Source organism: Nycticebus coucang, chromosome 13, assembly GCF_027406575.1.
Source record: "Nycticebus coucang isolate mNycCou1 chromosome 13, mNycCou1.pri, whole genome shotgun sequence".
In the NCBI taxonomy this organism is placed as follows: domain Eukaryota; kingdom Metazoa; phylum Chordata; class Mammalia; order Primates; family Lorisidae; genus Nycticebus; species Nycticebus coucang.
This window is the reverse complement of record NC_069792.1, coordinates 45,739,733-45,756,391: the sequence shown is the minus strand read 5'-3', so window position 1 is coordinate 45,756,391 and position 16,659 is coordinate 45,739,733.

Here is a 16,659-nt window from a genome sequence, read left to right as displayed (position 1 = left end):
GCCATTCAACTTATCTGTAGTCCTGTCCCAGATGTACTGATCAACATCTTGCTTGAGAGACTTTCCCTCCTACTAATGATACGATTTCAGGAGAGTGGGAAAACCTCAATGTCAAATCAGGAAGAAGGATTCTCCAAGCTCTGGATGCAAGAAATACCAACTTCCTTAATTTCCTTAAATGAAGTGACATTTTCTTTTGGGTTTTTTCTTTCTCTTCTTTGTCTGAGCAGGAGATTAAAACATAATTGTTGTGACTCCTTTCCTGTTTTGTGGTTGTATCAGGCTTCCTAATTTACTTCATCGGAGGTAAATCTCAGGCATTCTTGTGTGGGAGGCAGTCTCTGTATCCAGTGCTGGGTAAGTCATCAGGTGTGAGTCATCAGAACCTTTTCTTTAGGGATTTAGCAAAGCAGTAGCACAAAAATGTGAGAAAAATCTAAGCTTGGTGAACTTATCCAGGATTTTGCGGTCATGAATAATAATTTCAGTAGGCCTGTAAAGTTCATGTTTTACCATACTATTTTATTTTGAAAACGTGGATAAGTTGGTAGCAGAACTTAAGTCTTTTCAGTGCTTAATAGCTCCAAAGGTCTTCCACTGGCCCTAGTGCCTGGGAGAAGCCACCCCACTCTCTTCCCAGCTCCTGTGGGATGTTCAAGCCCTTATTTCCCATCCTCACCTAGGACTAATTCTAATTTCTTTTCAGAGGGACTATGGGATGTTGGCTTCTGCTTCTGGAGATGCCACATGGGAATGAGCTGGTAGAATGACAGGCAAAACACTGTCAGTTTTTCTCCAATTAACTCATGTTAAATACATATATAGGTTTTCATGGTTTATTAAAGATTTGGACAGCTTTCCAGTTTATTCTGTGTTGTAAGGTACATTGCATGCATTCGTAACCACATTAGCATTTGCGTATTTTTTTAATTTTTTATTAAATCATAGCTGTGTACATTAATGTAATTATGGGATACAATGTGCTAGTTTTTTTTATTTCTTAATTTTTACATATACATGTTTTTATTAGGTTTCCATTTTTTTTGCCTTCACAAAATTAAAAAGGCTTAAAATTTAATAACAATAACAATGTTTAAGATGAGGACTAGAAACAAAAACCTCGTAAAGAACGACCGAACACAAATACAATCAGAAAAGGAATCAGACATTTGTGCCATCAAAATATTAAGCAATAATAATAATAATGATAGGGCGGTGCCTGTGGCTCAGTGATAGGGCGCCGGCCCCATATGCCGAGGGTGGCAGGTTCAGGCCCAGCCCCGGCCAAACTGCAACAACAACAACAAAAAAAACAAAACAAAACCTCAAAAAAAAATAATAATAATGATAATGATGCAAAGAAAGTAACATTCACGTTGTCAAATAAGAATATGTCTATTATAGAATGCTTTGACTCTGAGATTCAGTATGGAGTCGTCAGTTAACTTCTTATCTTTTTAAGTCTCAAAAAATAGACAACTAATATTTATAAATAAAAGTAAAAGGCAATTTCGAAAAACAGATCATGCCAAATCTTATAGACAATAGAAGAAGAAGAAATACTTCAAAATCATTCTACTTGACCTGGGTATATCTGATATTAAAATTGGAGAAAATATATTATTATAAAGGGGAAATTATAAACATATGTAACATAAATGAAGATGCAATATCCTAAACAACATATTAACAAATTGAATTAAAAATTAATGTTTAAGTAATGTACTTTGATCAAAAGTAAATCTAATTTATGTGAGAATTATTCACTATTTTCTTATCTTTTCTGTTTTCTTTTTTCTTTTCCTTTCCCATCACCCCTTCCCTCTTTCTCTGTCTGATCTCCCCTTCCCCCATGCCTCACCATGTCATTAATTGTCTTCATATCAAAGTTGAATATATAGGATTCATACTTCTCCATTCTTGTGATACTTCACTAAGAATGATGTGTTAGTACAAATGCTGCAAAATCTCCATTTATTTTAATGGCTGAATAATATCCCATGGTATACATATACCACAGCTTACCAATCTATTCCTGGGCTGAAGGACATTTAAGTTGTTTCCACATTTTGGCAATTGTAAATTGGGCTGTGATAAACAGCCTAATACCAGTGTCTTTATAATGAAAGATTTTTTTGGCTCGGCGCCTGTGGCTGAAGTGGCTAAGCACTCTACCCAGGTTGACAGCTTGAGGCTCTGTCTCAAAAAAAAAAAAAAAAAAAAAAAAAGATTTTTCTTCCTTCTGGATAGATGCCCAGTAATGGAATTGCAGGATCAAAGGGGAGGTCTAGGTTGAGTTCTTTGAGGTTTCTCCATACTTCCTTCCAAAAAGGTTGTATTAGTTTACAGTCCCACCAACAGTGTAAAACCTTCCTTTCTCTCCACATCTGCGCCAGCATCTGCAGTTTTGAGATTTTGTGATATAGGCCATTCATTCTCGCTGGGGTTAGGTGATATCTGAAGGTGGTTTTAATTTGCATTTCTCTAATAATTAGGGATGATGAGCATTTTTTCATATGTTTGCTAGCCATTTGTCTGTCGTCTTTAGAGAAGATTCTATTCATTTCTCTTCCCCATTGATGTATGGGATTGTTGGTATTTTTCTTGTGGATTAATTGAAGTTCTGTATAGATCATAGTTATTAAGTGTTTGTCTGATTCAAAATACGCGAATATCCTTTCTGATTGGGTAGGTTGTCTATTTGCTTTGGTTGTTGTCTCCTTGGCTGTACAGAAGCTTTTCAGTTTAATTAAATCCCATTTGTTTATTATTGCTGTTGTTGCTATTGCCATGGCAGTCTTCCTTATAAAGTGGTTCCCTAGGCCAATATCTTCCTGTTTTTTTTCCTATTTTTTCTTTGAGAATTTTTATTGTTTCACGCCTTAAATTTAAGTCTTCCAGTCTCCATCTCGTACCACTGTATCAACATTGTGATTAACATCTTATACCTCAGAAGATCACCTGTTGCCCAGGCAATATTTAGCAAGATCTATATATTGTTTGGCTTTTTCGTTTGGGGGCATTTGGTTTTTATTTTTGTTGTTGTTGTTGTTGTTGTTTGTTTTCTTAATTTCAACATTTCTATTTTAAATACAATCTTCCATTTTTGCCTTCTTTAACAATTAGAATTTCGTTTTTGCCAGTGTTTCTGCCCCTATTATTTGCTCCCCCCACCCCCAAAAGTTAACCCATCAGGGTTCTTGCTTGTTTGTTTTGGTTTGACTTATAGTATTTTTGGCTTGCCTCTCTACCTGGTGGGGGTGGGGTACTGTGTCTGATCCAGCTGGCAAAGAGTTATTGACCTCAAGGGAATCACCCAACCCAGCACCTCCATACACTGGGGGTCTTCAAGTTTGGGTCATATGCCCTACTATACACCTATATTACTCCTGTTTCTTTCTTTCAGTGCCTTTCTCCGTTTTGTCAATATTTCCTTTTACTAATCCCCTCTTCTTTCTTTCTCAAATCTTTTTTCCCTTCTTGCTCTTCAGTTTTCTCATCCTTCTGGTCCCATACCAAAATAACTCATTAAAACTTTAAAGAGCAAGAAGAAGTGAAAGAATAATTAGGGTAAGGAAACAGATACAAGAAAGCACTCATGAAGAAGAATCAACAGAAAAATCCTGGTAACATGAAATACCAGTCCAGAGTAACTCCTTCTAGGTATCTCGAGGTAGCTACAGCAGAGGATTCCTCCTATAAAGAAATGTTATAATTGACAGAAGGGAAATTTAAAATACAGATGATGAAAAAAATGAAGGAAATTGCTGAGAAAGTGGAAAATAAGCAAAAGGAAATCTAAAAACAGGATCAAATAAGAGATGAACCATATGAAGAATATAGAAAGGATATAGCAGAGCTGAAGGAACTGAAGCAGTCAATTAGGGAACTTAAAGATGCAATAGAAAGTATTAGCAATAGGTTAGACCATGCAGAAGAAAGAATTTTGGAGGTAGAGGACAAAGTTCTTGAGATAACTCAGATAGTTAAAGAGGCAGAAAAGAAGAGAGAGAAAGCAGAATGTTCACTGACAGAATTATGGGACTTTATGAAGCATTCAAACATGAGTTATAGGTATCCCAGAAGGGGAAGAAGAATGCCCCAGGGGAATGGAAGCCATACTAGAGAATATTATAAATGAAAATTTCCCAAATATCACCAAAGATTCTGACATACTCCTCTCAGAGGGATATTGGTCCCCTGGTCACCTCAATTTAAATAGAGCTTCTCCAAGGCACATTGTGATGAATCTATCTAAAGTCAAGACAAAAGTAAAGATTTTGCAAGCTGCCAGGAGTAAGCGTCAGCTGACCTACAGAGGCAAATCCATCAGGGCGACCACAGACTTCTCTAAGGAGACTTTTCAACCCAGAATACAATGGTCATCTGTCTTTAACCTACTTAAACAGAACAACTTCCAGCCCAGAATTCTATATCCTGCTAAGCTAAGCTTTAAAATCGATGGAGAAATCAAATCTTTTTTTTTTTTTTTATTGTTGGGGATTCATTGAGGGTACAATAAGCCAGGTTACACTGATTGCAATTGTTACGTAAAGTCCCTCTTGCAATCAGGTCTTGACCCCATAAAGTGTGACACACACCAAGGCCCCACCACCCTCCCTCCTTCCCTCTTTCTGCTTCCCCCCATAACCATAATTGTCATTAATTGTCCTCATATCAAAATTGAGTACATAGGATTCATGCTTCTCCATTCTTGTGATGCTTTACTAAGAATAATGTCTTCCACGTCCATCCAGGTTAATACGAAGGATGTAAAGTCTCCATTTTTTTTAATGGCTGAATAGTATTCCATGGTATACATATACCACAGCTTATTAATCCATTCCTGGGTTGGTGGGCATTTAGGCTGTTTCCACATTTTGGCGATTGTAAATTGAGCTGCAATAAACAGTCTAGTACAAGTGTCCTTATTATAAAAGGATTTTTTTCCTTCTGGGTAGATGCCCAGTAATGGGATTGCAGGATCAAATGGGAGGTCTAGCTTGAGTGCTTTGAGGTTTCTCCATACTTCCTTCCAGAAAGGTTGTACTAGTTTGCAGTCCCACCAGCAGTGTAAAAGTGTTCCCTTCTCTCCACATCCACACCAGCATCTGCAGTTTTGAGATTTTGTGATGTGGGCCATTCTCACTGGGGTTAGATGATATCTCAGGGTTGTTTTGATTTGCATTTCTCTAATATATAGAGATGATGAACATTTTTTCATGTGTTTGTTAGCCATTTGTCTGTCGTCTTTAGAGAAAGTTCTATTCATGTCTCTTGCCCATTGATATATGGGATTGTTGGCTTTTTCATGTGGATTAATTTGAGTTCTCTATAGATCCTAGTTATCAAGCTTTTCTCTGATTGAAAGTATGCAAATATCCTTTCCCATTGTGTAGGTTGTCTCTTTGCTTTGGTTATTGTCTCCTTAGCTGTACAGAAGCTTTTCAGTTTAATGAAGTCCCATTTGTTTATTTTTGTTGTTGTTGCATTTGCCATGACAGTCTTCTTCCTGAAGTCTTTCCCCAGGCCAATATCTTCCAGTGTTTTTCCTATGCTTTCTTTGAGGATTTTTATTGTTTCATGCCTTAAATTTAAGTCCTTTATCCATCTTGAATCAATTTTTGTGAGTGGGGAAAGGTGTGGGTCCACTTTCAGTCTTTTACATGTAGACATCCAGTTCTCCCAACACCATTTATTGAATAGGGAGTCTTTCCCCCAAGGTATGTTCTTGTTTGGTTTATCAAAGATTAGGTGGTTGTAAAATGTTAGTTTCATTTCTTGGTTTACAATTCGATTCCAAGTGTCTATGTCTCTGTTTTTGTGCCAGTACCATGCTGTCTTGAGCACTATGGCTTTGTAGTACAGACTAAAATCTGGTATGCTGATGCCCCCAGCTTTATTTTTGTTACAGAGAACTGCCTTAGCTATACGGGGTTTTTTCTGGTTCCATACAAAACGCAGAATCATTTTTTCCAAATCTTGAAAGTACGATGTTGATATTTTGATAGGAATGACATTGAATAGGTAGATTGCTTTGGGAAGTATAGACATTTTAACAATGTTGATTCTTCCCATCCATGAGCATCCTTTTCTAATTAGAACACTGAAGAGTGTAGGCATAGGTGGCACATTTCTAAAACTGATTGAAGCTATCTATGACAAACCCACAGCCAATATTTTACTGAATGCAGTACAACTGAAAGCTTTTCCTCTTAGAACTGGAACCAGACAATGTTGTCCTCTGTCACCTTTACTATTCAACGTAGTGCTGGAAGTTCTAGCCAATACAATTAGGCAAGACAAGGAAATAAAGGGAATCCAAATGGGAGCAGAGGAGGTCAAACTCTCCCTCTTTGCTGATGACATGATCTTATACTTAGAGAACCCCAAAGACTCAACCACAAGACTATTAGAATTCATCAAAAAATACAGTAATGTTTCAGGATATAAAAATCAATGTCCACAAGTCAGTAGCCTTTGTGTACACCAATAACAGTCAAGATGAGAAGCTAATTAAGGACACAACTCCCTTCACCATAGTTTCAAAGAAAATGAAATACCTAGGAATATACCTAACGAAGGAGGTGAAGGACCTCTATAAAGAAAACTATGAAATCCTCAGAAAGGAAATAGCAGAGGATATTAACAAATGGAAGCACATACTATGCTCATGGATGGGAGAAATCAAATCTTTTATTAATATGCAAACATTGAGGAAATTTGCCACAACAAGACCAGCTTTGCAGGAAATATTTCAACCTGTTCTACACACTGACCATCATAATAGACCTTCAGCAAAGTAAACACCCAGAAATTAAAGGACAGAACCTAGTTTCCACAATGATGCAAAGACAAAAGTAAGCAATGGACATTCACAAAATAAGATGAATAGAACACTATCACACTTACCAATTGTCTCAATAAATGTCAATGGCTTGAATTCCCCACTGAAGAGACATAGATTGGCTGATTGGATTAAAAAACACAAGCCATCTATTTGCTGTCTACAGGAAACAAACCTCACATCAAAAGACAAATAAAAACTCAGAATTAAAGGTTGGAAGTTAATTTTTCAGGAAATGGAATTCAGAAGAAAAGAGGGGTTGCAATCTTATTTTCAGATACATGTGGATTTAAAGTAACTAAAGTAAAAAAAGACAGTGATGGTCATTTCATATTGGTCAAGGGAAAAATACAAGAAGAAGACATTTCAATTCTAAATATTTATGCACCCAATTTAAATGCTCCCAGATTCTGAAAACAGACCTTGCTTAGTTTGAGCAATATAATATCCTATAAAACCATAGTAACAGGAGACTTTAACACCCCTCTCTCAGAGCTGGACAGAGCCTCTAAACAGAAATTAAACAAAGATGTTAGAGATTTAAATGAGACTCTGGAACAAAAGTGCTTGATAGATGTATATAGAACATTCCATCCCAAAGATAAAGAATATACATTCTTCTTATGGTCCCATGGAAAATTCTCCAAAATTGATCATATCCCAGGACACAAAACAAACCTCAACAGAATCAAAAGAATTGAAATTCTACCTTACATCTTCTCAGACCACAAGGCACTAAAAGTGGAACTCAATTCCAACAAAAATGCTCAACCTCACACAAAGGCATGGAAGTTAAACAACCTTATGCTGAATGACAGTTGGGTGCAGGAAGAAATAAAAAAGAAAATCATTAACTTCCTTTATTATAACAACAATGAAGACACAAGTTACCAAAACCTATGGGATACAGCAAAAGCAGTCCTGAGAGGAAAATTTATTTCTTTAGAAGCTTACATTCAAAAAACAGAATGTACCAGTTTTATATACAATTTGAAATATTTTCATCAAACTGGTTAACATAGCCTTCACCGTATTTTCTTAGTTATTGTGTTAAGATATTTATATTCTATCCTTAGTCGATTTAACATGTATCCTTGTAAAATGCACCATAGGTGTGGTCCCACCAATTATCCTCCTTCCACCCATCCTCCCCCCTTTTATGCAATTTTAAAATTTATTAAATGAGAGTCAATAAATATTGTCATTAACCATAATTTTAAAAGAACTGTGGCGAATACTGTTTATAATTGCTTATAATCATAGGAATGTTAACCACAGAAGTTTAATTGCTAGTTATGGTTCTTAACTGTTATTTAACTCAAGTTGTACACTTAATTCTATTTAAATATAAGTATGTTATATGAATAAGAGAAGTTACAACCCCTAATGCCTTCCCTCAGCATTTATAATATCTGTTCATATATATGAATATTTATCATAATATATTATAACATATATCATAATAAATTATATACAATATATTATTGTATTATATGTAACATATATAAATAATAGACACATGTTTTATAATATACATATAATACATAATACATATGTATTATAATATACATGTAATACATAATACATATGTATTATATGTAACATATATAAATAATAGATGTTGTATTTAAATGCTGTGTTATAAAGGATGAGCATATTTTACATTGCTGAGATTTCTTTGAGTGAGCCATAATATTCCTATTTTTAAAATGTGCTTTAGAACAAAAGTGAAAGTTTGTACACTTCTATTTTGAAAGTATGATTTATGAAGATCCATTTTGTTTAGAGCTAAACCTAATCAGTATATTAATGTTTTTCTTTTTATTATGGGAATTTTTTCAGAAAAATTAAATTGTGAATCAAAACATGATGAAAGTTGCTTAAAAAAAAAGAAAATTTAAATTATAAAGTTCACTCCATTATTTTATGTTGTCTTACAGAAGGAAAAATATCATTGATGTTCATTAAATATTTTAGAAATATTTCACTATAGAAAGATGTAACTTAATTAAATTTTTTGTACTATACATAGTGTATAATTTGCCGTCCAATATGATAGCCACTAGCTCCCTGTGGCTATTTAAGTAGAAACTAATTAAAATTAAGGGAATTAAAAGAAAAAGTCCTTCAGTTGTGCTACTTACATTTCAAGTGCTCAATAGTGGTTATCATTTGGACACTACTGATATTATAATAGAAATTTCTTTCTTCACCAAAAGTCCTATTGGTCAGTATGATAGTCAGTTATCTGAGACCATCAATATATAATTAAATGCATAATAAATGGCAAAAAGTCTGTTTAATCAGATCACAGACTGTGAAAACAAACACAGTGTTTTTAGAGTTTGCTTTTTGATGATTATTCATATGTCATTTTGAGTAGTCTGTATCTACACTTTATATTAAAAACTGAAAACATGGGCAAATATCACCAGTGTTTGTTTATATTTACACATGGCTTCTATTTAAAATGTGACAAACAGATGTATTTAGAAGGGAAAAGTCATTAATATAGAAATAGAGGAATAGATATAGTTAAATTTTGACTGACATTTTTTTAAAAGCCAAAATAGATTCTCTAGAAGTTTTTTTTTTCTTTTTAATTTCCTGAAAGAGAATGCTGGCCCAAAATTTATCTTGCTATTTTGTGCATAGAGTTTATTATGAACTCAATGCTTCCAGCAACCTGTAGAATGGAGGCAGTCTTCAAACCAAGGCCAGTGAAATTTAGGGATGCCAACCCGAACACTGCTATTTAAACTTAACTGTATTTCCATTTCTAGAATGTACTATATTTACACTCAACTAAACTCATAGGAGCTTCAGAGACCATTTAATGTCTTTTCTATAGATCTTGAAGAAGTGAGTGGCTTGTCCAAGAACACAGGTGCTCAGTGGCAGACCTGCAACCTGAACTTACGTTCAGTGACCTCAGACACTGGGGGCAATTCTCTCATTTGGTACTTGAGGTTGGCGCAGCTTTTCTGCAGCACACCTGACTCTGTTGTGAGAAAAGTCTAACTACTTTTACATTTATAACTATTAAAAATTATTTGGCTTCACTTATTTCATGTACTTTGTAGTGAAAATAAAGAGAAAAATAAGAAATCCAATAAATAATACACTAAATTTGAAAGTAAAATTGATATGGATAAATTCTAGGATAAAATCTTAAAATTTTACTATATTTAAGTATGTATGTTTTCACATTCATGATAAATTTTTAAATAAATAAAACAACCAAAAAGCAATGTGTATGTTTCTTTTTTTAATAAAATATGTATTGTATAGAAACTAGACTGTATTCCAAAGCAGTAATAATGGCTGTCTCTGAGGGATAGGATTAGTAGTGATTACAACTATTTTTCAACATCTGCTTTATCTCCAATTTCTTTTATGCATCGAATTTTCTGATAAAATAATAACAAGAAAAATATATTTTAATATAAATTCCATTTTACTCAGGGGTGAATAAATATTTTACTTTATATAATAAATTTTTGAATAAGATTAGAATATTTTAAGAAAAGGAAAAATCTGTTAGGTTTTAAAGAGATGAATAAGTAATCTGTGATTAATATATTATTTGATTTAAATTATTTTGTATACTCAAATTTATAATTTATAAAAATACCTTATAAAGGTTGAGGTTCTGTAAGAAATAGGAATGAAATTCAGCTGATTAGAAATTGCTTCTGGCTTTTGTTTAACTTCTGTATTAAAAACAACATTTAGAATTTTTTTTTTTTTTATTAAATCATAACTGTATACATTGATATGATCATGGGGCATCATACACTCGCTTCATAAACCATTTGACACATTTTTATCACAGTGGTTAACATAGCCTTTCTGGCGTTATCTCAGTTACTGTGCCAAAATATTTACATTCTACATTTACCAAGTTTCGCAAATACCCCTGTAAGATGCACCACAGGTGTGATCCCACCGATTCCCCTCCCTCTACCCACCCCCCCTTCCCACTTCCCCCTATTGTTAAGTTGTAGCTGGGTTATAGCTTTCATGTGAGAGTCCCAAATTAGTTTCATAGTAGGGCTGTGTACATTGGGTACTTTTTCTTCCATTCTTGGGATACTTTACTAAGAAGAATATGTTCCAGCTCCATCCATGTAAACATGAAAGAGGTAAAGTCTCCATCTTTCTTTAAGGCTGCATAGTATTCCATGGTATACATATACCACAATTTATTAATCCATTCGTGGATCGATGGGCACTTGGGCTCTTTCCATGACTTAGCTATTATGAATTGGGCTGCAATAAACAATCTGGTACAAATATCTTTGTTATATTGTGATTTTTGGTCTTCTGGGTATATGCCCAGCAGAGGAATTACAGGATTGAATGGCAGATCTATTTTTAGATCTCTGAGTGTTCTCCATATATCTTTCCAAAAGGAATGTATTAATTTGCATTCCCACCAGCAGTGCAGAAGTGTTCCCTTTTCTCCGCATCCACGCCAACATCTCTGGTCTTGAGATTTTGTGATATAGGCTAGTCTCATTGGAGTTAGATGATATCTCAAAGTAGTTTTGATTTGCATTTCTCTGATGATTAAAGATGATGAGCATTTTTTCATATGTCTGAAGGCCTTGCGCCTGTCTTCTTCAGAGAAGTTTCTCTTCAAATCCCTTGCCCAGCCTGCGATGGGATCCCTTGTTTTTTTCTTGCTGATGCGTTTGAGTTCTCTGTGGATTCTGGTTATTAAACCTTTGTCAGAGATATACCCTGCAAATATCTTCTCCCATTCTGAGGGCTGTCTGCTTGCTCTGCTTACTGTGTTCTTAGCTGTGCAGAAGCTTTTTAGTTTGATCAAGTCCCAGTAGTGTATTTTTGAAGCTGCTTCAATTGCCCGGGGGGTTCTCCTCATGAAATACTTACCCAGACCAACTTCTTCAAGGGTTTTCCCTGCATTCTCCTCTAGTATTTTTATAGTTTCATGTTTTAAGTTTAAATCTTTAATCCAATGAGAGTCTATCTTAGTTAATGGTGAAAGGTGTGGGTCCAATTTCAGTCTTCTGCAGGTTGCCAGCCAGTTCACCCAGCACCATTTGTTAAATAGGGAATCTTTTCCCCACTGAATGTTTTTAATTGGCTTGTCAAAAATCAAATAGCGGTAAGTAGCTGGATTCATCTCTTGGTTCTCTATTCTGTTCCAGATATCTACTTCTCTGTTTTTGTGCCAATACCATGCTGTTTTGATCACTATCGATTTGTAGTAAAGTCTGAGGTCTGGTAGTGTGATTCCTCCTGTTTTGTTTTTGTTTCTGAGTAATGTCTTGGCTATTCAAGGTTTTTTCTGATTCCATATAAAATGAAGTAATGTTTTTTCAAGATCTTTAAAATATGACAGTGGAGCTATAATAGGGAGTGCGTTGAAATTATATATTGCTTTGGGTAGTATGGACATTTTGATAATGTTGATTCTTCCCAGCCATGAGCATGGTATGTTTTTCCATTTGTTAACATTTTCAGCTAATTCTTTTCTTAGAGTTTCATAGTTCTCTTTATAGAGATCTTTCACGTCTTTTGTTAGGTAAATTCCCAAATATTTCATCTTCTTTGGTACTACTGTGAATGGGATAGAGTCCTTAACTGCTTTTTCAACTTGACTGTTGTTGGTGTATATAAAGGCTACCGATTTATGAATGTTGATTTTGTAACCTGAGACGCTGCTGTATTCCTTGATCACTTCTAGGAGTTTTGTAGTAGAGTCCCTAGTGTTTTCCAGATACACAATCATATCATCTGCGAAGAGCGAAAGTTTCATCTCTTCTGACCCTATATGGATACCCTTGATTGCCTTTTCTTCCCTAATTGCGGTGGCTAAAACTTCCATTACAATTTTGAAAAGCAATGGAAACAATGGGCAGCCTTGTCTGGTTCCTGATCTGAGTGGAAATGATTCCAATTTAACTCCATTCAATATGATATTGGCTGTGGGTTTGCTGTAGATAGCCTCTATCAGTTTAAGAAAAGTCCCTTCTAGACCAATTTTCTTGAGTGTTCTGATCATGAAGGGATGCTGGATATTATCAAAAGCTTTTTCTGCATCAATTGAGAGAATCATATGGTCTTTGTTTTTTAATTTGTTTATGTGCTGAATTACATTTATAGATTTACGTATATTGAACCAGCCTTGAGACCCTGGGATGAAACCAACTTGGTCATGATGTATAATTTGTTTGATGTGTTGCTGGATTCTGTTTGTTAGGATCTTGTTGAATATTTTTTCATCTATATTCATTAGTGATATTGGTCTATAATTTTCTTTTCTTGTTGGGTCTTTTCCTGGTTTGGGGATCAGGGTGATGTTTGCTTCATAGAACGTGTTGGGTAGTTTTCCTTCTTTTTCTACATTTTGGAACAGGTTGAGTAATATAGGTACTAATTCCTCTTTAAAAGTTTGGTAGAATTCTGACGTGAAACCATCTGGTCCCGGGCTTTTCTTTTTAGGGAGGTTTTGTATAGTTGATGCTATTTCTGAACTTGATATGGGTCTGTTCAACATTTCTACTTGATTCTGGTTAAGTCTTGGAAGGTGGCGTGCTTCCAAGTATCGGTCTATTTCCTTCAGATTTTCATATTTCTGAGAATAAAGTTTCTTGTAATATTCATTAAGGATTTTTTGGATTTCTGATGAGTCTGTGGTTATTTTGTCTTTGTTGTTTCTGATTGATGATATTAGGGATTTTACTGTTTTTTTTCCTGATTAGGTTGGCCAGAGGTTTATCTATTTTATTGACCTTTTCAAAAAACCAGCTTTTTGATTTATTGATCTGTTGTATTATTCTTTTGTTTTCAATTTCATTTAATTCTGCTCTAATTTTGGTTATTTCTTTTCTTCTACTGGGTTTGGGATTGGAATGTTCTTCCTTTTCCAGTTGCTTGAGATGTCCCATTAAGTTGTTAACTTCCTCTCTTTCCGTTCTCTTGAGGAAGGCTTGCAGTGCTATAAATTTCCCTCTTAGAACTGCCTTTGTGGTGTCCCAGAGGTTCTGATAGTTTGTGTCTTCATTGTCGTTTTGTTCCATAAAATTGGCGATTTCTTTCTTAATCTCATCTCTGACCCAGCTATCATTCAACATAAGGTTATTTAACTTCCATGTTTTTGTATGGGTATGCAGATTCCTGTTGTTACTCAATTCAAGTTTTATTCCATGATGGTCCGAGAAGATGCAAGGAATAATTTCTATTCCTTTAAATTTACTGAGGTTAGACTTGTGACCTAAAATGTGGTAAATTTTGGAGTAAGTTCCATGGGCTGATGAGAAGTATGTGTATTCAGTTTTGTTGGGATGAAATGTTCTGTAGATGTCTGCTAAATCTAAATATTGGATGGTTAGGTTTAAATCTAAGATTTCTTTGCTCAGCTTCTTTCTGGAGGATCGATCCAACACTGCCAAGGGAGTGTTGAAATCTCTGACGATTATGGAGCTGGAGGAAATCAAGTTACTCATGTCTGTTAGAGTTTCTCTTATAAATTGAGGTGCATTCTGGTTGGGTGCATAGATATTAATAATTGAGATCTCATCATATTGAGTATTACCCTTACCAAATATGAAGTGACCATTCTTGTCCTTCCTTACTTTTGATGGTTTAAACCCTACTGTATCTGGAAATAACATTGCAACACCTGCTTTTTTCTGATTACCATTTGCCTGAAATATGGATGACCATCCTTTCACCCTGAGTCTGTATTTGTCTTTTAAGTTGAGATGTGACTCTTGTATGCAACAAATATCTGGCTTGAGTTTTTGTATCCAGTCAGCTAACCTATGCCTCTTTAGAGGACAGTTTAAGCCATTCACATTGATGGAGAGTACTGATAAGTCTGGTGGAATTTTGGGTATCGAGTTTTTCAAAGGTCCAGTGGACATTTTTAATCCTTTCGCCAGTGTGGAAGTTGGAGTTTGATCCGAAGTTTCTGAGTCAGTTTACTTTTGTGGTGTAGGATTGGGTTGGTCATTGTGGAGGATAGGTCTGAGAATATCCTGAAGAGCTGGTTTACTTATGGCAAATTTTTTCAACATATGAATGTCATTGAAGTATTTAATTTCTCCATCATAGATGAAACTCAGTTTAGCTGGATACAAGATCCTGGGTTGAAAATTTTTTTGCTTTAGGAGATTAAAAGTTGATGACCAGCCTCTTCTGGCTTGAAAAGTTTCAGCAGAGAGATCTGCAGTTATTCTAATATTCTTACCTTTGTACGTTATAGTTTTCTTTCGCCGGGCTGCTTTGAGAATCTTCTCTTTCATGTTAACTTTAGTGAAGCTAATTATGATATGTTTGGGGGATGACTTATTGGGGTTGAATCGTGCTGGGGTTCTGAAGCTGTCTGCTATCTGAATTTCAGATTCTCTAGGCATGTCTGTAAAATTTTCTTTCATAATTTCATGCAGAAGGGCCTCTGTGCCCTTGGAGGCCACTTCATCGTTCTCAGAAATTCCTATAATCCTTATGTTGCTTTTTTTCGAATGATCTGAGAGTTCTCTGAGTGAGTGATCCGTTTTTGCTCTCCATTTCTCTTCCTCTTTGAGAGATTGGGAGCGTTCGAAGACTTTATCTTCAATGTCAGAAATCCTTTCTTCTGCTTGTTCCATTCTGTTACTGAGGGATTCTACTGTATTTTTCATATCTTTGAGGGCTGTAAGTTCTTGCTTCAGTGTGTCTAAGTCTTTGGTGGTTTTGTCTTTAAATTCGTTAAATTCTTGAGACAATTTTTGAATTTCTCCTCGGATTCCTAATTCCATTTTATTAATCTTGTCTGCCATCCAAATTCTGAATTCGATTTCTGACATCTCGGCCAGTTGTTTATGAATGGGATCTTCAATCACATCTGCCGTGTCTTTTCTTGGGGGGATTGATCTATTCTGGTTATTCATGTTACCAGAGTTTTTCTGCTGATTCCGCCCCATGGTTATTTTACTCCCTTTGGTTTTTCCCCTGGGATTTTATCGAGGGCCCGTACAATGTTGTGGCCTGAGAAACTGGGATCCTGTCTGGTGTGGTGGAGCAAAGTGGTTCTGTCTTGTTTTCAGCTGGTTTCTGTTCGATCCTATTGCAACTTCTACTCTGGCTTGAAGTCTCAGCTGTGTGGAAAAATCAGCAATTAAGTCACCTTGCCTGCCCACCTCTGGCCCCAGTTGGAAAAGGAGAATCAACCTTCCTACAACCGTAGATCCAGGGCACCGCCTGAAAAGTCCTCAGTCTATTAGCCCAGTTCAAAAGGTCCAAATCAACTGTCTCAATCGGCACTAGTCTCGGGTGAGAGAGTTCAAGAGGTCTCTGGGAACTGGATCACAGGGGCCTGGTGACTCCTCTGACACGGCTCACCCCAGTGCAGTGTGGAGTCAGGAGGAGCCACCCAGCAAACAGAGCAGTCTAGGAAGGTTGAGTCCCCTAACTCTCCTTCAGGACAGGAGCCTCTATGGAAAGCTGGCTTCAGTCCGCCATCTTCCTTCCCCACTTCAACATTTAGAATTTTTATCTTAAATATCTTTCATAATTTTCTTTTGAATTTAAGTCATGCCAAGTAATTTCTACTTTTTTCTTTTACTTTGCACTTATTTTATATATATAGTATTTGAATATCACATGCATTCATATTTACTCATTATTCTATGTAATGTAGCTCTTAAATTGAATGAACCATTTTATAATTTGGATATATATTTCCTGGTTCATTAATTTTTTTCATGTTTACATCTTATTGCTCTACTTTAATGTAAAGTTTTCTCAGCATGGATCCTATATGATATGCATTTGATGCCATTCAGGATATAAATGTT